General features: G+C 48.5%; 1 protein-coding gene across 1 annotated transcript in view; it reads right to left on the bottom strand.

The window, feature by feature from the left end:
• Positions 1-16,041, bottom strand: part of LOC113804492 (uncharacterized) — a 51,999-nt gene extending 35,958 nt beyond the window's left edge. Inside the window, exon 1 of the mRNA XM_070117245.1 lies at positions 15,909-16,041. The gene's annotated coding sequence lies outside the window, so the exon portion shown is untranslated. The remainder of the gene's footprint in view (positions 1-15,908) is intronic.
• Positions 16,042-22,147: the final 6,106 nt, after the last annotated feature.

Below are 22,147 nucleotides of genomic sequence, written 5' to 3'. Positions count from 1 at the left end.
TCTCTCTCTCCCACGTGCAACGAGAGGCCAGAAGACGACGCATATGCCCTCTCCTCCTCCTCCTCCCCTCTCTCTCTCTCTCTCTTTCTCTCTTTCTCTCTCTCCCACGTGCAACGCGAGGCCAGAAGACGACGCATATGCCCTCTCCTCTCCTCTCCCTCCATCTCTCTCTTTCTCCTTCTCTCCTCCCTCCATCTCTCTCTTTCTCCTCTTACTCCATCTCTCTCTTTCTCCTCTCCCTCCATCTCTCTCTTTCTCCTTCTCCCCTCCATCTCTCTCTTTCTCCTCTTCCTCCATCTCTCTCTTTCTCCTCTTCCTCCATCTCTCTCTTTCTCCTCTCCCTCCATCTCTCTCTTTCTCCTCTCCCTCCATCTCTCTCTTTCTCCTCTCCCTCCATCTCTCTCTTTCTCCTCTCCCTCCATCTCTCTCTTTCTCCTCTCCCTCCACCTCTCTCTTTCTCCTCTCCCTCCACCTCTCTCTTTCTCCTCTCCCTCCATCTCTCTCTTTCTCCTTCTCTCCTCCCTCCATCTCTCTCTTTCTCCTTCTCTCCTCCCTCCATCTCTCTCTTTCTCCTTCTCCTTCTCTCCTCCCTCCATCTCTCTCTTTCTCCTTCTCTCCTCCCTCCATCTCTCTCTTTCTCCCTACCTCCCTCCATCTCTCTCTTTCTCCTTCCTGCATCTCTCTCTTTCTCCTTCTCTCCTCCCTCCATCTCTCTCTTTCTCCTTCTCTCCTCCCTCCATCTCTCTCTTTCTCCTTCTCTCCTCCCTCCATCTCTCTCTTTCTCCTTCTCTCCTCCCTCCATCTCTCTCTTTCTCCTTCTCTCCCCCTCCCCCCATCCCGCCGAAACCTACACGCGCGGCACGGCAGGGTACGCTCGCCCGAACCCTTGGTTGGATCTACGCCGACCTCTCTTCGTACTCAACACCTTTCCTCCCACCCTCCCACCCCCCTCCCTGCCTCCCTTCCTTCCTCCCTCCCTGCCTCCCTTCCTTCCTCCCTCCCTCTCTCTCTCTCTCCGTTCTTCTCCTCTTCTTCCCCCACCCTCTCTCTCTCCTTTCCTCTCCCCTCCCTCTCCATTATCCTCCCACCTCCCTCCCCCTTTTTCTCTCCGTTCTTCCTCCTCTTCCCACCCTCTCTCTCCTTTCCTCTCCCCCCCCTCTCCATTATCCTCCCACCTCCTCCCCCCCTTTTTCTCTCCGTTCTTCTCCTCTTCCCCCTCTCTCTCCTGTCCTTTCCCTCTCCTCCCCTCTCCATTTTCCTCACACGTTCCTTCGCCCCCCCCGTCTCTCTCTCTCTCCATTCTCCTCCTTTCTTCTTCCTACTCCCTCTCTCTTTCCCTCTCACGTTCCTTCCTACCCTTCTCTCTCTCTCCGCTCTTCTCTTCTCTTGTTCCTCCCCCCCTACCCCCTTTCCTCGCACCTCCCTTCCATTCCCACACACCCTCCCTCCCTCCCTCCCTCCCTTCCTCTTTCTCACCCTCCCTCCCTCCCTTCCTCTTTCTCACTCTCTCTCTCTCTCTCCATCTCCATCTCCATCTCTCTCTCCATCTCCATCTCCATCTCCATCTCCATCTCCATCTCCATCTCTCTCATCCCACCACCTCTCATCCCTCTTTTCGAGCACCGTAGTCCCATGGGGTTGGTGGGCGGACATCGTTGCGCCTGTTCCGGAAGTTTTGGCCACATTGGGATTTCCCATGTCGAGTCAATAATGTTAATAATAATAATAATAACAACGACAACAACAACCACAACCACAACCACAACAACAACAACAACAACAACAACAATAATAATAATAATAATAATAATATAACAACACCGCCATGATCAGGTCCTCTCCCCCACATCCTCACTCCCCCCTTCCCCCACATGCTCACTTCCCCTCAACCCCCCTTCCCCACACTCCCTCACTACCCCTTCCCCACACTCCTCACTCCCTCCTCCCCCACATCCTTACTCCCTCAACCCCCTTCCCCCACATCCTCACTTCCCCACACTCCCTCACCCCCCTTCCCCACACTCCCTCACTCCCCTTCCCCACACTCCTTCACTCCCCTTCCTCACACTCCTTCACTCCCCTTCCCCACACTCCCTCACTCCCCCGACCACACGACCAGTGCGCCGCCCGACCGCAGGGAAACCAATACAGCCGCCTCACCCGCCCAGATACCCATCTAAACCCGCCTCTTGTTGTCTCTTATCACCCGGAGATGTACTCTGCAGGGGGGGGGGGCGTCTGCTATCTGGGGCTAGAGGTGGGGGAGGTGTGGGCGGACAGAAGAGGGGAGAGAGGGGGTGGAGAGGTGGGGAGAAGGTGGGGGTGTAGAGGAGGGGAGGGAGGGGGTGCGGAGGTGGTGATAAGAAACGTTTCTCCACTTGCTACGTTAGCCAAAAAAATGGACACAACCACTTGGCCTCGCGAGCACGCACGCACGCATACACACACACACTACGACATACCACGACGTCTGTGTACGCCTACATCTACAAACGCTTCGCCAAACCAATGCATAAAACAGAAACTATCATGAACAACAACAAAGGAAAAAACAACAACTAACAGACGGATGCAACAGGTCTAAGAACCGAGGTAAGAATATCCACAGGCCACAAACCACCGCAAACCGAACAAATACAATAACCACACATAAAAGTACGAAATATAAAAAACTATACCACAAACCGAACAACAACAAAACAGGAACAAACGCAGCAACGACATAAGAAACAGACAGACACTTCCCCGGCAGGCATAATACAGTACCGCAGGTGCGAGACACAAGAGGCAAGTGACAATGAAAACCCGCCTGAGGTCAAAGCGTGAAGTGATGCCAATGTCGGAGCTGCGAGGACACTGCCTGCCAAGAGGTGCTGCATGGCGCTGGCAGACACGCAGGCAAGCAGGCAGGCAGACAGAGAGGGAGCAACTCCACGCAAAGATGTCGAGATGCTGAAGGTGTACGCATGCACAGCTCGAACGCACTCGCATGCGCGACAAAACACAAACCAATACCGCTTTTCATTCATGGTTTATTTTCTTCACTAATCACTGCGTAAGTACGGAGACTAACACGCCAAGAAACACAGGAGACTAGAAGGACAAAACGTCTAGCCAAAACAATAAAATTCAAGACAAAAGTGTCTAAATAAAAGTTTAAAAATGTCGAGGATAAAATATATACAAAGGACAAAATAAATGGACAAACGAACAATCAAATAAAAATAAAGAAAGGTAACCAAATAAAAAAAATACGCGAACAAACAAAAAAATCACAAAAAACACACGAAAATGAATCCTAAAATAAGAAAAAGATGAAAACAGCCTCCCCTAACGCCGCCAAAAGCCAATAAATACCTCCCTAAACTTCTCTCACGTGGATTATTACTCACGTCCTCGCGATTAAATGTCAAACTACCTTACGAGACACACGCCCTGCCTTCTTGTCTTCCCGCGGCTTCCTGCAACGTGCGATTGCAACCGTTCAAGCGTAATGCACCGAACGAGCATCGTGTGTGGGGGGTGGGGGTGGGGGTAGGGGGCAAGTGAGTGAGTGAATGAGTGAGTATGCAAATGAGCTAATGTGTGAGTGTAAATGAGCGAACATGTCAGTAAGTGTGTAAATTAGTGAGCGAGCGAGCGTGTAAATGTGTATGTGAGAGTGTAAATGAGCGAGTGAGCGCGTAAATGAGTTAGTCTGTAAGTGTGTAAACAGGTGCGTGTTCGTTTGAATGGCGGGTGCAATTCCGTCATTCCAAATCAGCTATGCGGTTATTTCGGCAAATCTGCACATGTTGTGATCTGACCAAACATAACACCACATGCACACCTCCCCCCCCCCCCAATCAGTGCAATCAGCCCAAGAGCAGACTCGCAGCACCGCCAAACAACGCCATTACCCACCCTAAACAAACACACATTTATTAATAAAGCAAAATCTTTAATTGTCGCCAACGTGGCTAGGCCTACACGCCACGCTGCCCTTTAATATTCCAACTGCTTGATTCGAGAGTAAAATTCCATCTGGCTTGATTGCAATTCATCAAAATAATCAGCCAAATGCACTGCAACCTTGGCTCGCATTAACCATACAATCGGACAAACGGCAACATCCACCAGAGTGTTGCCAACTACTTGCATTACAAAAAACAACGCAAAGTGCATACCAACTTGCATAAAAGAGGGAAAGGAAGAGAAGAGAAGAGAAGAGAGGAGAGAGGGAGAGGGGGAGAAGGGGGGAGAAGATAGATAGATAGATAGATAGATAGATAGATAGATAGAGAGAGAGAGAGAGAGAGAGAGAGAGAGAGAGAGAGAGAGAGAGAGAGAGAGAGAGAGAGAGAGAGAGAGAGAGAGAGAAATAATCCTGTAATGACAATATCTCACCGCCAAGCACACACGCCAACTAATAATAACCTCGACATCACCACCGCGGAGGAGTCTAACAATAAGCCAAACGCACGAGCATATACACATGCCCATGCACGCACGCACGCACGCGCGCACATAATAAAACTCACTCACTCGCTCACCTTCTCCCTCTCCCTCTCCCTCTCTCTCTTTCTCCTTCTCCCTCTCTTTCTCTCTCTCTCTCTCTTTCTTCCTCTTCCTCTCCCTCTCCTTCTCCTTCCTTCTCTCTCTCTCCTTCTCCCTCTCTCTCTCTCCTTCTCCCTCTCTCTCTCTCTCCTTCTCCCTCTCTCTCTCTCCCTCTCCTTCTCCCCCCATCTCTCTCTCTCTCCTTCTCCCCCCATCTCTCTCTCTCTCCTTCTCCCCCCCCCCTCTCTCTCTCTCTCCTTCCCCCCCCTCTCTAACACCCCCCTTCCCCCTCACGCAACATGCAAGACCACGCCAAATGCAACAGTCATTCAACAGCTTCCTAAATGCCTGCAGGGGGAGTCCGGGAAGGGGTGGGTCGGGGAGGAGGGGAGGAGTGAGGGGGAAGTCCGGGGAGTTATGAAGTGGGGAGGGGAGGGGAGGGGAGGGGAGGAGTAGAGAGGGAGGTGAGTGAAGGGGCGGAGTTGAGAGGGAGGGGACTGGTGGAAGAGGGAGGGGACTGGTGGAAGAGGAGGTGGAGGAGGAGGAGGAAGAGAAGAGACGGAGGAGACGAGGAGAATAGTGGGGAGAGGAAGGAAGGGGATGGGGGTGTGAGGGGGGACCTGATCATGGCGGTGTGCAAGGTCGCGAGATAACCCGCTTCCTCGGACCTTGAGAACCCCCCACCCCCCGTCCGCCCACCTCTTGCATTCACACCAGAGCAAGCGTTCTTTGGTCTCTCGGAGGGATATTTTTAGAAACGCCAGCAACACCATAGATACAAACAAAATAAACAGATCAATCAAAGGCGCCGCTCTCGTAAACACCAATACCTAACACAATGCAGAATACCTGAAGAATTAGGCCCAGGTAAAATATACAAATCTATATACGACCACAAGGCCTATCTACACCGTCCCTCACACGCCCCCTTCCCTGGACAAACCACAGCGACCGTGGGTGTATAATCTGTAACGTCTGTGTCTGAAACTTAGACTCGTCCCTTAATTATACCATCCTTCCTAACAATGATAATCTCCGCAGGTGCAGGTGTCCACATGCAAGCGCCCCGTGTTACCCATTCACCTCCATGTTCATCTACCTGCCTACCTACCTACCTATCTTTTGTGTCTAACCATTTCCCCTGTCAAAACGATCTGTGTCTGCCTATCACCGTCCACCTACTTATTCCAGGCACCCACTTACAAATCAATACTTATCTAAACTATATACCAGTGGTTCCACGCTGGTAAGAGACTGTGAGCGAGGGTCAAACTTTCAAGAGCCTTTTGCATTAAATAAAATTACGATACCGCTGCAAGAGGCAAACATTCAATTTTTCGTAAAAATGAAAAAAGAAAAGAAGAAAAAAACTAATCTAATCTGATGCATATCTACATAGTCAATAAAATCGGCCTACGAAAATCTGTGGTCGACGGGAAAATCCTCCCACGAAAAGGTCCTCGACGGAATAAAGTGTGGCATCAACGCCCACACCTGTGATAAGACAGGAAGTACCATGCTGGCCTTTCCCTTCCCGGCTGCACCTGTTGCCGCCCACCACTTGCTTCATTTTAATACTAATCTCACTGGCTGCACTTCCATGCCCTCCTCTGTATTTACTCCATGATGGAACGACGAAAAGGGGGAACACACCATCTCTCTGTTTGTTTGAGGACGAGCAAAGGACGGGCGACTGAAGAAGACAATAAAAAAATATTTGCAAACGATTCATCTGGTCCCATCGAGGCAGCCCAAGCGCTTCCTTGAAGAAAACGTTCCTCTGCGGCGAAGACGCCCTCGGAAGGCGCGAATAAAGCCCCTCCTCTTACCTCTGCTTCGTCAGCCTTCTCTCTCAACTGACCCTGGTTCTTGTTGCTGTGATACATGGCGAGCAAAGTATGTTCCTGTGTGTGTGTTCACGTGGCCGCGGGTGCGTATGTGTAGAACGATATTTTTACTCGCTCACACGGCGCAGCACGACCACCAATGTAAACAGCATAGTTTAGAGATCGCCAGGACGGGGCAATGCACTCTTGTAAAGGAATTAATATTCAACATGCCATCAACACATTCACACACAGATAAACAACCAATTATAGTTCCCACCCTAAAGGAACCTCGAGTTGTTCAGAAACAAACCAAACGATGCACTCAGTACTAACAATACCACCACCGCCAAGACAACAATAATAATAACAATGGTCATGATAAAAGATCATCTACTGCCACTGAAATAGCGAAGATCTCCCGTAAAATCCTTCCTTCGGAACCCCAACAGACTTTCCCTCTCCCTCTCCCCCTCCCTCCCTCCCTCATGCAAACGAACACATTCCTCTCGGGTCCTTCACAATAGCATGAATGCAACAGTGCGGCTCCCCCTCCCCTCCTCCCCTCCTCCACTCCCCCCCCATCCCTGCCTCACCTCCCCCTCGTGACGGCACGCGTGAAAGTCCGTCTGTCAGTCGAGTACTACATAGCAACGCCACAGTTAAATGGACCCCGAGTACACCACCACTTGCATACGCATGTGTCAAAAAACGCTAAGGGGGGGGGGGGGTCTGTTGGGGGGGAGGAGAGTCGGAAGGGAGAAGGGGGAGTTGGGGGGTAGAGGAGACGCGTGATAGGGCGAGGGTGGGGGGATAGGAGCAGGGGAATGGGGGATAAGAGGGGGCGGGGAGGAAGCGAAGGGAAGGAAGCAAGGAAGGAAGCGCACCCTCTAGCGACCGTCATGAGGAGATTCCCCCACGGCGTCCCTCGCCATCCCCCTTCCTTCGCCTCTCCCCCCATCCGTCCGTCCCTCCCCCCCCCTCCCTCCCCACACGCCAGCTAGAGGTTCGAGCGTGTGCCAGGCCAGCCACAACACAACCCTGAAATATGAGTGCGCGCGTGAGGCCTTGCAACTCCCCGCGAGGAGCCACACAACGTGGTTGCGGCGGCGGCGGCGGCGGCGGAGGCGGCGGACTCGCTCGAGGGGAAAGGGGGGGAAGGGGGAAAAGGGGGGGAAGGGGGAAAAGGGGGGGAAGGGGGAAAAGGGGGGGAAGGGGGAAAAGGGGGAAGGGGAAAGTTTGGGGAGAATATGGAAGGAAGTATAGGGAGGGGGTATAGGACTGGGTTTGAAGAGGAGGGTATGGGGAGAAAGTTGAGAGGAGGGTATGGGGAGAAAGTTGAGGGAGGGTATGGGGAAGTATGGGGGTAAATTTGTGGGGAGAGTATGGGGAAGGGTAAAGAGGTTTTAGGGGAAGTTTGGTTGGGGGAAGAATATGGTGGGGAAGTATAGGGACGGAAGGTATGGTGAAGTCTGGGGAGGGAGAGTAGCCTAAGGTTGAGGAAAATTTAGTGAAAGGGTAAGGGGGGCATTTGGGGATTGAAGGAGGAAGGAAGAAGGCTTAGATATGATGGAGAGATGGTGGGGGGGGGAGGGTTAGAAAGGATGGGGAAATAGAGGGGAGAAGAAAAGACCAGAAAAATAAACAAAGGCGAGACGGTGGGGAATACTTTAGGAGGATGAGGGAACAGGGGAAGGCGGAGGGAGAGATGGTGGGGAAGGAAAGAAGGGGAGAAGGAAAATTAGAATTGCCTGCAAGAAAGGGGACGAGAGAGAGAGAGAGAGAGAGAGAGAGAGAGAGAGAGAGAGAGAGAGAGAGAGAGAGAGAGAGAGAGAGAGAGAGAGACAGCGAAAGAGAGAAAGAGAGTGAGTGAGTGAGTGAGTGGTGGTGAGTGAGTGGGTGAGTGAGTGGGTGAGAGAGAGAGAGAGAGAGAAAGAGAGAGAGAGAGAGAGAGAGAGAGAGAGAGAGAGAGAGAGAGAGAGAGAGAGAGAGAGAGAGAGAGAGAGAGAGAGAGAGAGAAAGAAAGAGAGAGAGAGGGGGGGAGGGAGAGGGAGAGGTAGATAGAGAGAGAGAGGAGGGAGAGAGAGAGGGAGGGAGAGAGAGAGGAGGGAGAGAGAGAGGGAGGGAGAGAGAGAGGGAGAGAGAGAGGGAGGGAGAGAGAGGAGGGAGGGAGAGAGCGAGAGAGAGGAGAGAGAGCAGAGAGAGAGAGAGAGAGAGAGAGAGAGAGAGAGAGAGAGAGAGAGAGAGAGAGAGAGAGAGAGAGAGAGAGAGAGAGAGAGAGAGAGAGAGAGAGAGAGAGGCAGGCAGGCAGGCGCTGGCCCGTAGCCGAGCCATCTGAAGGCAAAGGGAGCGTGACTGACTGACCACTCCCCGCCCCCTCCCCCATCCCCCTCCCCCCGCGCCTCAAGATTTCCCTCCCGCACCAGAACTTCCACTGGCCGGAGCCTAACACCGTAACCACCCGCCACGGAACGACAGCGCAAAACGCCAAAGGCAAGAGGCAAAGGCACACGACGCCGCGCCGACACCCACAACCTACCCCAAAACAACAACAAAAATGCCCCGCTCGCAATGCCGGCTCTTCGATCGGTGCGATACGGTCCCCTCGGATATTGCAGAGACGTTGCCACATCCTTCTCCGCTCCGGGACTCCCCCCCCATCGCCCCCCCTTCTCTCTCTCTCTCTCTCTCTCTCTCTCTCCTCTCTCTCTCCTCTCTCTCTCTCTCTCTCTCTCTCTCTCTCTCTGCCGCATGCCTTCAGGGTTGCCGCGTTGTTTCGCATACATATCACACACACATGTACACACGTACACGTACACACAGACACGCGCATGTACACATCAACACGCAAGATTATGAAGACCTAGCGCGCGCACGTGCATTTACACCCAAACACACACATACACCTACAATGTATGTGTATGACCGTGCGTACGTGCGTACTTTCGACCATATGTCTATACTATCTGCCTGCCTGGCTTTCAATGTATCTGTCTGCCAGTTTATCTGTAATAAACTGCATGGGCTGTCCGTCTATATGCCTTTGGGAATGAGCATGCACACGGGTCCGTAAATGGGCATGTGCAGCACATATTCAGCGCTCGCCAACAACGCACAATTACCTACATGAAAAATTCAAAATCCCAGTCCCCGACATCCATACCGGGACGTACTCTTCCGGCCCGCTGGATCCCCGGTCTTCGGCGATGGCAGCCAAAGGGGGAACAAAATGCGACTAATCAGACGAAAGAAGGAAACAAATAAAGTAGGCAAGAAATGAAAGGAAATGAAAGGAAATGAAAGACGGCAGGAAAGGAAAAGAAAGAAAGAGAGAAAGAAAGGAGGAAAAATAAGAAGGCAAGAGAGGAAAGGAAAGAAAAAGCAAGAAGACAAGCAAGGAAAGGAAAGAAAAAGAAAGAAAGAAGGCAAGAAATGAAGAGGAAGAAGAAACAGAGGGCAAGGATGATAAAGAAAGCAAAGTAAATCAAGAGGGTAAAAAAGGACAAGAAAAATAAAGACAACAAAGAAAAAAAAAGAAAGAAGATAAGGTTGGAAAAGAAAACAAAAGAAAAAACAAAAACAAAACAAAAAACGAGGAATAACTTTAAAAACAGACAACAGGTGGGCTAAGAGGAAAGCCTAAAATAGCGCTTCCCTAAACAGCCACTCAACACACAATTTCTTCTCGTAAAAAGGTCGGTAAATTAACCAGAATTCAACGCCGAGGCAAGAAATTACAAATAGGAATACTTTTTTTTTAACATCACCATCGCCCTTGTCATTATTATTATAGTCACAGCTGTTATCGTTACTATCATTATCATGGTTGTTATTATTACTATTATCATTATCACTATCAAAATAATAATGCTAACACTAATAATAATGATAATAATGATGATAACAAGAACAATAATGATAATAGCAACAATAATAAAAATATTAACAATAACAATAACAATAATAACAACAACAATAACAATAACAATCACCATCATCATCATCACCACACCATCATCCTCATCCTTTTAATCAAAACTCCCGACCAACAACCCCCCCTCCCCCGAAGCGAGGACGATTTCTCCCGCAGCAAAAAAAAAAAAGGGTGGGGAGAAGAGGGGGAGGGCAGACACAGGCCTAGGAGTGGATAGGGGTGGGGAGGTCCTACCGATAGGCCTAAACTTCTCCCCTACGAGCCCGAGTTCAGTCACCTCGACCCCCTTTCGGGTCCGTCTCTCCCCGCCACGTGCGCCGCGAACACGACGTAAACATGTTACCAGAGGAGAGGGCGGGTTGTGTGCGTGTGCCTATGTATGATGGTTAAGTGTGTGTTTGTATATGGATAGGTATGTGCATATGCAATTTGTAGTGTGTAAGTATGTGTAATGTGTGCGCGGGTGCGTGTGCTTCTGCGTGTGCTTGTGCTTGTGCATGTGCGTGTGTGAGTTTGTGCGTGTATGTTTGTGCGCGTGTGACCTTGCACGGCAGAACATCGCAACAGCCATACTTATCGCAAGTTCAAGAACACAATTCCCCAAGAACTGCGTACTTCAGTTGTCTTCAGTAAAAAAAAAATCAATCTTATACCTATCCGCCTACCTCTAAAAATAATAAAATTACGCTCGCAGAGGGGAAGAAAGAAAGAGAGAAAGAAAAAGAGAGAGAGAGAGAGAGAGAGAGAGAGAGAGAGAGAGAGAGAGAGAGAGAGAGAGAGAGAGAGAGAGAGAGAGAGAGAGAGAGAGAGAGAGAGAGAGAGAGAGAGGGAAAGAGAAAGAAAGAGGGAAAGAGAAAGAAAGAGGGAAAGAGAAAGAAAGAGGGAAAGAGAAAGAAAGAGGGAAAGAGAAAGAAAGAGGGAAAGAGAAAGAGAGAGGGAAAGAGAAAGAGAGAGGGAAAGAGAAAGATAGAGAGGAAAGAGAAAGAAAGAGGAAAGAGAAAGAAAGAGGGAAAAAGAAAGAAAGGGAAAGAGAAAGAAAGAGGGAAAGAGAAAGAGAGAGAGAGAAAGAGAAAGGAAGAAAGAGAGAAAAAGAGAAAGGAAGAAAGAGAGAAAGAGAAAGGAAGAAAGAGAAAGAGAAAGAAAGAAAGAGAAAGAGAAAGAAAGAGAGAGAAAGAGAAAGAGAAAGAAAAGAGAAAAAGAAAGAGAAAAGAGAAGAGAGAGAAAAAAAGCAAAGCGCTCGCTAAAAAAAAACGGGGTGCATTACGAGTAGGTTTTGGTCTAAATTTAGAACATATATCTCTGGAACACAGGTGGCGGCTCATGCGAGGTCTCGACACGGCAGGGCGCGACGAGCTTTTGTTTTCTTCCTGATTTTCCTCCCGATGTCCTCCCTTTTAGGCTGATTTTCCTCCCTATGTCCTCCCTTTTAGGCTGATTTTCCTCCCTATGTCCTCCCTTCTAGGCTGAATTTCCTCCCGATGTCCTCCCTTTTAGGCTGATTTTCCTCCCTATGTCCTCCCTTTTAGGCTGATTCTCCTCCCAATGTCCTCCCTTTTAGGCTGATTTTCCTCCCTAACAAAGGCAGGCCTCGTTGCTGAGACCGAGGGAGGCTAGACACGCCAAGACAAAAATAAATAAATAAATAAATAAACTAAGACTAAAATAAAATAATCCACTACAACTGTAGCCAAAACAATACGACGCAAATGCCAATAACGTGCACGTGAACTGTAAAAACTTGGTTCATGGACAAAGACACTCCCCCTCCAATGGTTCCGTACGCCAAGAAATTTATACCTTCCGCCCCCCCCCCCCCCCAAGCACATGGCCACACTCTGAAGACGTTGAACACGGACGAATGAACAAAACAAGGGAGTTCAGAGATGACGCATAAACACATGGCGAGGGCGCTGAACACATCCCGACGACACAAAACCCAGAAGATTAATAAGGAGTAATTTTAGAAAATGACATGCAAGAACGTGCCGATCAAGCAACAGAGACCAACACAACTGCAAAAAAAAAAAAAAAAAAGTCACGAGATAATGGAACCTCCCTCCTCGATTCGCGTAAACCCATAAACCCCGAACACATGAACAAAACAAAAAGAGTTCAAAGACGGCGCCGGACGAATCGCAACAACACGAACCCCACGGACCCCGCGAGGCCCATTCATAAGGCATCAGAACCATCTCCGCGACGATGCCCAAACCCAAACCAACCCCTTGAGTACCTTATCGCAAAGACAAAGGCGGCGAGAGAAAACCGCGTGTAGGGCGATGGAATGAAGGAAGGGAATGAATGAAGGAATGAAAGATAGAAGGAAGGAAAGATGGAAGGAAGGAAGGAAAGATGGATGGAAGGAAGGAAGGAAGGAATGAAGGAAGGGAATGAATGAAGGAAGGAAAGATGGAAGGAAGGAAAGATGGAAGGAAGGAAAGAAGGAAGGAAGGAAAGAAGGAAGGAAGGAAGGAAGGAAGGAAGGAAAGAAGGAAGGAAGGAAGGAAGGAAGGAAGGAAGGAAGGAAGGAAAGAAGGAAGGAAGGAAGGAAGGAAGGAAGGAAGGAAAGAAGGAAAGAAGGAAGGAAGGGAAAGGAACGGAGAGTAATGGAATATATGAAAGGGACGGAAAGATATGTAAGGAATGAGATAGGAAATAAATGGAAATAAAGAAGAGGAGGGAAAAGAAATAAATAGAAATAAAGGAGGAGAGGGAAAGGAAAGAAATTGGAATAAAGGAGTGGTGGGAAAGGAAAATATGGGAAAGAAATGAAATTAAAGGAATGAAAAGACAGGAAGGGAATGGAATGAAAGGAAAGGAATGGAAAGACAGGAAACGAATGAAAATAAAGGAAAGAAATGAGTGGCGGGAAGGGAAAGAAATGAAATGAAAGGAACTGAAAGGAATCAAAGAAAGGGGCGGAGTGGAAAGGAAGGGAGAGTGGAAAGAAAGAGACGGAATAAAACGAAAGGAGAGTAAGGGAGAGAAGGAGAGAGAAAGAGAATGAGAAAAGAAAGAGAGAGGGAGAGGGAGAGAGAGGAGAGGAGAGACAGAGAGAGAGAGAGAGAGAGAGAGAGAGAGAGAGAGAGAGAGAGAGAGAGAGAGAGAGAGAGAGAGAGAGAGAGAGAGAGAGAGAGAGTGAGAAAGAGAGAAAGAGAGAAAGAGAGAGAGTGAGAAGGAGAAAGAAAGAGAGAGAGAGAGAGAGAGAGACAGAGAGAGGGGGAGAGGAGAGAGAGGGGGAGAGGAGAGAGAGGGGGAGAGGAGAGAGAGGGGGAGAGAGAGACGGCGAACGGTGTGAGGTGGTCGTACACACACGTCAGCGGTGAGAACACGGCGCCAAAGGGCGGTATGCCAAACCCAGGTCAACACGCCACTTCTCTCCCTTCCCCTTCAAGTTCTCCTCCTCCTCCTCCCCCCTCTTTCTCTCTCCTCTCCCCCTTCCCCGACCTTCCAACCTTCATAAACAAAAAAACTTATTTCTTTCTTTTACAGACGTTCATTCTCAGGACCATATAAACACGTCAACGCACATTCTCTGTCTTTGAACGCAACGAAACGCATCAGGCAGACGTATATTTCTGGACAACGATCGCAAAGCACGCAATCAGGATGTTATCAATCATCCCTTTAATAATAAATACGACACAGACTTAACACATTCCGCTAAATGGAAGCACTGAAAGCATGGCATAATGGAGGAGGGGAAGAAAGGGAATATGAAAGAAACAGCAATACGGGAGAAAAAGGAGAAAATATCAAGACAGACAGACAGACAGACAGGCAGGCAGGCACACACACACACACACACACACACACACACACACACACACACACACACACACACACACACACACACACACACACAGAGAGAGAGAGAGAGAGAGAGAGAGAGAGAGAGAGAGAGAGAGAGAGAGAGAGAGAGAGAGAGAGAGAGAGAGAGAGAGAGAGAGAAACAAAGAAAAGAAAGAGAAAGTAAGAAAGAGAAAGAAAGGAAGAACAGAGAGAGAGGAAGAAAGAAAGAAAAGGAGAGAGAAAGAAAGAAAAGGAGAGAGAAAGAAAGAAAGAGAAAGGGAGAGAGAAAGAGAGAAAAGGAGAGAGAAAGAAGGGGAAAGAAAGAAAAGTGTGAGATAGAAAATTGAGAGAGAAAGAAAGAAAGAAAGAAAGAGTGGAAGAAAAATTGAGAGAAGAAGAAAAAAATAGAGAAAGAAGAAAAAAAAGAGAGAAAGAAAGAAAGAAAAATTGTGAGAGAAAGAAAGAAAAATTGTGAGAGAAAGAAAGAAAATTGAGAGAAAGAAAGAAAGAAAAATTGTGAGAGAAAGAACGAAAACGAAAAAAGTGAGAAAGAAGAGAAAGAGAAAAAGTGAGAGAAAGTGAGAGAGAGAGAGAGAGAGAGAGAGAGAGAGAGAGAGAGAGAGAGAGAGAGAGAGAGAGAGAGAGAGAGAGAGAGAGAGAGAGAGAGAGACAGAGAGAGAGAGAGACACACAGAGAGAGAGAAAACAGAGATCATATGAAACAGAAGGCTCTGCAGGCGGGAGAAATCCGAGGGGGACCAGCATCGTGTTAGGCTGTGGCGCGAAAAGTGACCGCCTGAATGCATCCAGGTAAACGTTGGTGCTGACGGAGAGGCAAAGAGGGAGGGGGAGAGGGAGAGGCAAAGAGGGAGAGGGAGAGGGAGAGGGAGAGGGAGAGAGAGAGAGAGAGAGGGAGAGGGAGAGGGAGAGGGAGAGGGAGAGGGAGAGGGAGAGGGAGAGGGAGAGGAGGGAGAGAGGGATAGGGAGAGGGAGAGAGAGAGAAGGGAAGGAGAGGTAATGGGAATGAAGGCGGGAAGAAGACAGACAGGGGGCGGGAGGGAGAAAGAACGAAGGAAAAGGGAGAGAGATTATACAATAAAGGAGACGGGGAAAATAAAACGGAAAGAAAAATAGAAAAATAAAACGGGAGGAAAAAGAGAACAGGAGCAGGATATGACAATATGGAAAGGGGGGCGGGAGGTATATGAGAGAGAGAGAGAGAGAGAGAGAGAGAGAGAGAGAGAGAGAGAGAGAGAGAGAGAGAGAGAGAGAGAGAGAGAGAGAGAGAGAGAGAGAGAGAGAGAGAGAGACTTTCCTTTGGCTGCAGGTCGCCTACACCAAGCTAAATATAGAGGCTTCTGCCAATTCATTGCTGTTCCTCCGAGATCACATGAAACCTTCTAAGAGAGGAGACATTTCCAGCAGCGGCGCCCCCCCCCCTCCCTCCCCCAGTGAAAATGTCCACTCCGCCGCAATCACAAGCGCACACTCCAAGGGGGGAAAACGACCCCCCAAAAATTTGATTCCCGCGACAGCAGAGGACACTACAAAGGCGTGAGTAACAAAGGAATGCTCAGCCCCGCTCAAGCCCGCAGCGCATTTTTCGGGCCTCACCTCCTCGGCTATGTCACGGGCCGGAGCAACCCCCTATCGAGCCCGATAACCTGGTATCCGGCGCCGCAAAAAGCGAGGGAGACCCGGGATTCAAATGTGCAAGAGCGTTGAACCCGCTCCGGGAACGCACGGGGGCTCCCTCTTCCCCTAAAAGTCGCACCGAAAACCCCCCTTATTCGTATTACGTAATTCCCGCCTCGCGCTTACCTCGAGTGGGTCCGTCTCTGCGCTACAAGTAGTCCTCAACGCGAAGGATAGGCCGTCTCCAAATTTCACACAAGACATTGACTTCACATAAAAAAGAAGGAGAGTACACCGTCAGCACACCACGATCTCTCAACACTTTCCCCACCGAGACACAGAGTTAACTGACTGTCCCGTCTTAGCTCGGTTGGCTGCAGGCGCCCCATCAGAACGAGGCGGCGTTGCCATGTCTCCTTTTTCTGCATGTTTGGTCGTCTCAGTAACTGCGTGCTGCAGAAATGAGTACTGTACGCTATTAAATAACTCCCGAATTAAATTTCCGATATACGCTATACAGTTGTAATAAGAGTTTCTTAGCGCAGAAAAGAATTCGAAATAAAGTTCCACACGTTCCCGCATTGGCTATGTGACGTCATGACACTCCTGAATCCGTGACGTCACAGGTCGCTTATGTTAGTAATTGATAATTTTACACCTAAGCTAACGGCGCACAATAAAAAATACAATTAAAATGTAACTCGGCGAATAAAAATATCCACATTCGCATAATAACCGTCCATACATCTCTTATAATACCGTATATTACAAGGTGCAAATCCAAACCGCTTGACACAAATTTCAGAAAATGTAAACAAAACACAGCGATCAGCCACCCTGCACACCGTGAAAACATCTCTTTGCCGAGTCTTCCTTCCGAAATCCGTTTGCCAAATGCGTACGTAAACAACCCTTACTAAATCCTGTGCCACCACCAGACACTTCGCGAAACGTCTAGCAGGTGAGGTTAACAATTATCAAGCCAACTTCACGATAACAACATGATAACAATCCGTTGACCGCCATTTCATTCTGTTGTGCCGTAGCTGGGAGTATCCATATCCAATAGGTGTCTCATACCATTTATGTCAACTAAATATTTGGTTAATTTAAACTTGCATCTACAACATGAACACCGAGACCTTCACGGTAATGCACTACAATCACAATATACTGTTTTATAGTGTTCATGTTAAAAAGCCTGTTAGTTAAAATTGTGCGAGAGCCGACCCTGTAAATTTCCATTAAACCGACATAAATATACATAAAAATAAATGCATATATATATATATATATATATATATATATATATATATATATATATATATATATATATATATATATATATATATATATATATATATATATATATATATATATATATATATATATATATATATATATATATACATAGACAAGCATATCTACCGGACAGATAGATAGATGAATATATATCTATCAAATAGAGAGACAGACATGCATTTATTTCTGCGTACATGCATGTTAGTATGTGTAAATATTCATTGGATCGGTCCTTGCACATTTTCGACAAACTGGTCGACAGATTACGGACTAAACTGACAAAACACTTATTAAACGTACAGTCAGCCAGTATATATATATATATATATATATATATATATATATATATATATATATATATATATATATATATATATATATATATTCATCTCCACGATAAAGTTGGTTGACCTAACCTGACAATTGCTTTTACCATTAATCAGAATAATATTTGCTTGGGAGTGTAACTGCTTGTGACTGCCGGAGGGGATGCTGAAGTCAATTAAATTATATGTGTTAAAGGCAACTAAACAGAAAACCTCCCTTGCCTCCCCCTCAAATACATACTACGACGTAACGGGCCCTATGCAAGACTTGGATTGATTGATCAGTCCAAAGGCCGCAGCATCACGGTCATATGCAAGCTCTAGAGGGGACCTTAAGACTGTTTATCCAACTAAGCGACATATCATTAACAAGCAAGTTTTCCTTCGCCGAGGCTTCTCAGTGAGGTCAGTGGTTGCGGGAGGCGTTTTCTTCACTAATCCTGCCTTGACCCAGTTTAGAACCCGCCCGGGGGCAAAGTCAGGTCAAAGCGATGCACACAGTCGGAAAGGCAAAAGCACTCTCGCCTGTTGATGCCCGGACACAAATATCCGACATACTAGAATCGAAAAAAACTACTTTTGCATTTGTGTGTTCACATATGACACCTGATCGTCTTATTCTTAGGTAACACTTTTTAAAATTACTAATTATGAATTTGTTTATTCACTGTAACACTTAAATAAAGCGCAATAATAATTGTGGGAAAGAGAAATTCGTGACGATTCAAGAACACGGTGTGCATATTTGTGCTTATTTTTTGGGGGCAAAGTTTAATATTCGTAGCATTTACATTTTATTGGTACAAAAGTTTTCAAGTATCTGGAAACTGTTTTTGATACTCAGCCACGCTCAGCATTGACTGCCTTTCGAGACACATCACAACTTTCGTTCGTGGCGTAAACTCGTGATGTTATCTGTCAATACGACGAAGAATTTACTCTCACGTTACCTGGTCAGAGAGTCAGGTCGAAACCCTAACATGCACTTTAAGAGGCAAACATACAAAACACATAAACGAATCAAATGAAAATAAGAATCATTAGCACGTCTAAAGAATCACTTCCCCTTCTGTTACCCTCAGGTCACCCTTTTTGACCTAACGCTTCCCAACTGCCTCCCTAGGCTCCTCAAAACTCCGACCAGCATCCCACGACCTTGCACACTCCCCATTCATCCCCCCCCTCGTGACGTATCGTGATCCCGTGGCGAAAGGTTTCTCTCCGTGCACCCCCTCTCTTCGCCGCCTTTGAACGCGTGCCCGGTGACCCTTCCCCCTCCCCCCCCCCTTCCTGGACATCTGTGGGTCATCTCAGCCTCTAATAAAGCGCGGAGTGAAGATTAAAGGCCGGCGCTTTGACCCTCTCGGTTGGATGGATGAGGAACGTATTTTCTGAATGAATGGGAGTCGTCGCGTGATGTTATTTGTGTTCAATGATGATATGCACCATCAGATGGGCCTTTCTCTTTGATTGTCTGTTCTCTCTCTCTCTCTCTGTCTCTCTCTCTCTCTCTCTCTCTCTCTCTCTCTCTCTCTCTCTCTCTCTCTCTCTCTCTCTTTCTCTCTCTCTCTCTCTTTTCTCTCTCTCTCTCTCTTTCTCTCTCTCTCTCTCTCTCTTTCTCTCATTCTCTCTCTCTCTTTTCTCTCATTCTCTCTCTCTTTTCTCTCTCTCTCTCTCTCTTTCTCTCTTTTCTCTCTCTCTCTCACCTCTATATCGCCCTCCCTCCCTCTTTTCCTTTTCTCTCTCCCTTCCTCCTTCCCTCATCTCTCTCTCACTTCCTCCCTCCCCCTCCTCCTCCTTTCTCTCTCCCTTCCTCCCTCCCCCTCCTCCTCCTTTCTCTCTCCCTTCCTCCCTCCCCCTCCTCCTCCTTTCTCTCTCCTTCCTCCCTCCCCCTCCTCCTCCTTTCTCTCTCCCTTCCTCCCTCCCCCTCCTCCTCCCTTTCTCTCTCCCTTCCTCCCTCCCCCTCCTCCTCCTTATTCTCTCCCTTCCTCCCTCCCCCTCCTCCCTCCTTTCTCTCTCCCTTCCTCCCTCCCCCTCCTCCTCCTTTCTCTCTCCCTTCCTCCCTCCCCCTCCTCCTCCTTATTCTCTCCCTTCCCTCCCTCCTCCTCCTCCTCCTTTCTCTCTCCCTTCCTCCCTCCCCCTCCTCCTCCTTTCTCTCTCCCTTCCTCCCTCCCCCTCCTCCTCCTTTCTCTCTCCCTTCCTCCCTCCCCCTCCTCCTCCTTATTCTCTCCCTTCCTCCCTCCCCCTCCTCCTCCTTTCTCTCTCCCTTCCTCCCTCCCCCTCCTCCTCCTCTCTCTCTCCCTTCCTCCCTCCCCCTCCTCCTCCTTTCTCTCTCCCTTCCTCCCTCCCCCTCCTCCTCCCTTTCTCTCTCTCCCTTCCTCCCTCCCCCTCCTCCTCCTTTCTCTCTCCCTTCCTCCCTCCCCTCCTCCCTCCTCTCTCTCTCCCTTCCTCCCTCCCCCTCCTCCTCCTCTCTCTCTCCCTTCCTCCCTCCCCCTCCTCCTCCTCCTCCTCTCTCTCTCTCCCTTCCTTCCTCCCTTAAACTGAAGACCAACACGAACCTCTCGCTCAGCACCCAAATCCTTCCGCGATCCCCGAGACCCACGCCATCTGCCCGGCGACGAGAGCTTTCCCTCCGCGGATCCCGGCCGCTTCCAACCACATATCTTCACCATTTATCGCACGACCTCTCGCCGCAATCGCCGTTGCCTCACCCGCTTGATATGATTAAGGGACCTCCGCTACACGGGGTCTTGATTTTAGCGTCATAAGCCCCATTTTAAGGGGGGAGGGGAGGGGGGTAACTCGCGGAAATCGGAACGCGTGGATACAAACACATTCCATTTTTCTCTCTCTCTATTGCCCAAAGACGTACGAACTTATCGAGGATATTTATAAATTCTGTCTCTGTCTTTTACATGCAAAGGCACAGACATAAACAGGCACAGACATAAACAGACACATACACAGGCATATACATAAAGACACATACACAGGCATACACATAAAGACACATACACAGGCATACACATAAAGACACAAACACAGGCATACACATAAAGACACATACACAGGCATACACATAAACAGACACATACACAGGCATACACATAAACAGACACATACACAGGCATACACATAAACAGACACATACACAGGCATACACATAAACAGACACATACACAGGCATACGCGTTCAAACAGACAAAACAAACGCGAAACAAGGCGGGGTGAAAGTCGACAGGGATCAGCTGATGAACCGACATTTCTCGAAGAGTTCACAAACGCTCCGAGGAAATGAGGCTTCCGGTGCATGAATATTGATATGCAATGCCAATACCTTTTCTTCTTCTCCCGAAAACGAACAAAATCATCGGGCAATGAAATGTTCACACGAAATACACAGCAAACGAAGCCGGTGTCCCAACTGGCTGTTGTCGATCGTGGGACTTTGCTGACATAAGTGTAAACATCTGCTCGTCATTTTGGCTTCGCTGACATGGAATTTAAAACACTACTTCTTAATTTGGGGTTGCTCGTGGGAATCCCAATAAAGACGAGGGTGAAAACAATAATCATATCATTGATAATAATAGACAATACTATTATTACTATTACTACTACTACTGCTGCTACTTCTGCTACTGTTACTGCTAAAAGTAACAACAACAACAATAATAATAATAACAATAATGTTATGACCATTATTAACATCTGCATAATAGTAATATCCTTATCCTCTTCCGTACTGAAAAAACAACAATAATAATAATAGTTATTATTGTATAATAATAATAATAATAATAATAATAATAATAATAATAATAATAATTGCAATAATATGAGGATGTTGACAATAAAAAATAACAAAATAGTAAAAACAAAAATACCAGTAATAGCAGTCAGTAGCAATCATAAAATCAGTAAACAACAACATCAACAACAAGAGCTAGGTACCCTATAAACCCTCTTGGATCGGAATTCCGAACTGACCCCCACCCGCAACCCACCCAAGTCTTCCCCTCCGACTCGTCAGGGTGGGCCGATCGGCGGTGGTGGGCGGGTGTCATTTAAACTCTTTTAGAAATTGGGCGTCAGAAAAGGAAGAGGGAGGGAGAGGGAGGGGGAGGAAAGCGGAGGGAAGGAAGGGAAATAGGATGGGATGTCGAGTATAGAGGACGGAATGGGATGAGGGAGGGTAGAGGAGGGAGAGGGGTGAGGGAGGGTAGAGGACGGAATGGGGTGAGGGAGGGTAGAGGAGGGAGAGGGGTGAGGGAGGGTAGAGGAGGGAAGGGGGTGAAAGAGGGTAGTGAAACGAGAAGGGGAAGGAGAGAGAGGGGTAGGTTGGAAGTGGGTTGGGCGGGGAGGGGTGGGCAGGGAGCCAGCACCCGCGGTGGACTTTCTCTCTCTGGGTGCCGCTGATCCCGCCCGCCCCGCGCCCATCGCCATCCAACATTCGGCTGCCGCTAAACCGCCCGCAGCGAGAGCAGTGCACCTTCCGGAGTGTCCCCCCATGGCCTGGGATAACCCGGCGTGGCCGTGGCGGCGCGTCCTCGCCCGCCCCTCCCACGCCCACCTGCCCTCCCTTGGCACGTAGACCCTGAGCGAGCGGTACTCACGAGCTTCCCGAGACCGGCGGCTAGCAGGAGGCCGCCTGCTAGCACTGGAGCATCACGCACCGCGACGGCGACCAGCGTCCGCTCTCGCAGGCAGTGTCCACAAAAACGACCACAGCACAGTGTTGCCACGCCGGAACTGTGCGCCAATGGCACGGCCCCGTGTGCGTGCGTGGATATGTGC

This window comes from Penaeus vannamei, chromosome 40, assembly GCF_042767895.1.
Source record: "Penaeus vannamei isolate JL-2024 chromosome 40, ASM4276789v1, whole genome shotgun sequence".
In the NCBI taxonomy this organism is placed as follows: Eukaryota; Metazoa; Arthropoda; class Malacostraca; order Decapoda; family Penaeidae; genus Penaeus; species Penaeus vannamei.
The sequence above is the reverse complement of the archived record's forward strand: the minus strand, read 5'-3'. Positions and strand labels throughout refer to the sequence as shown.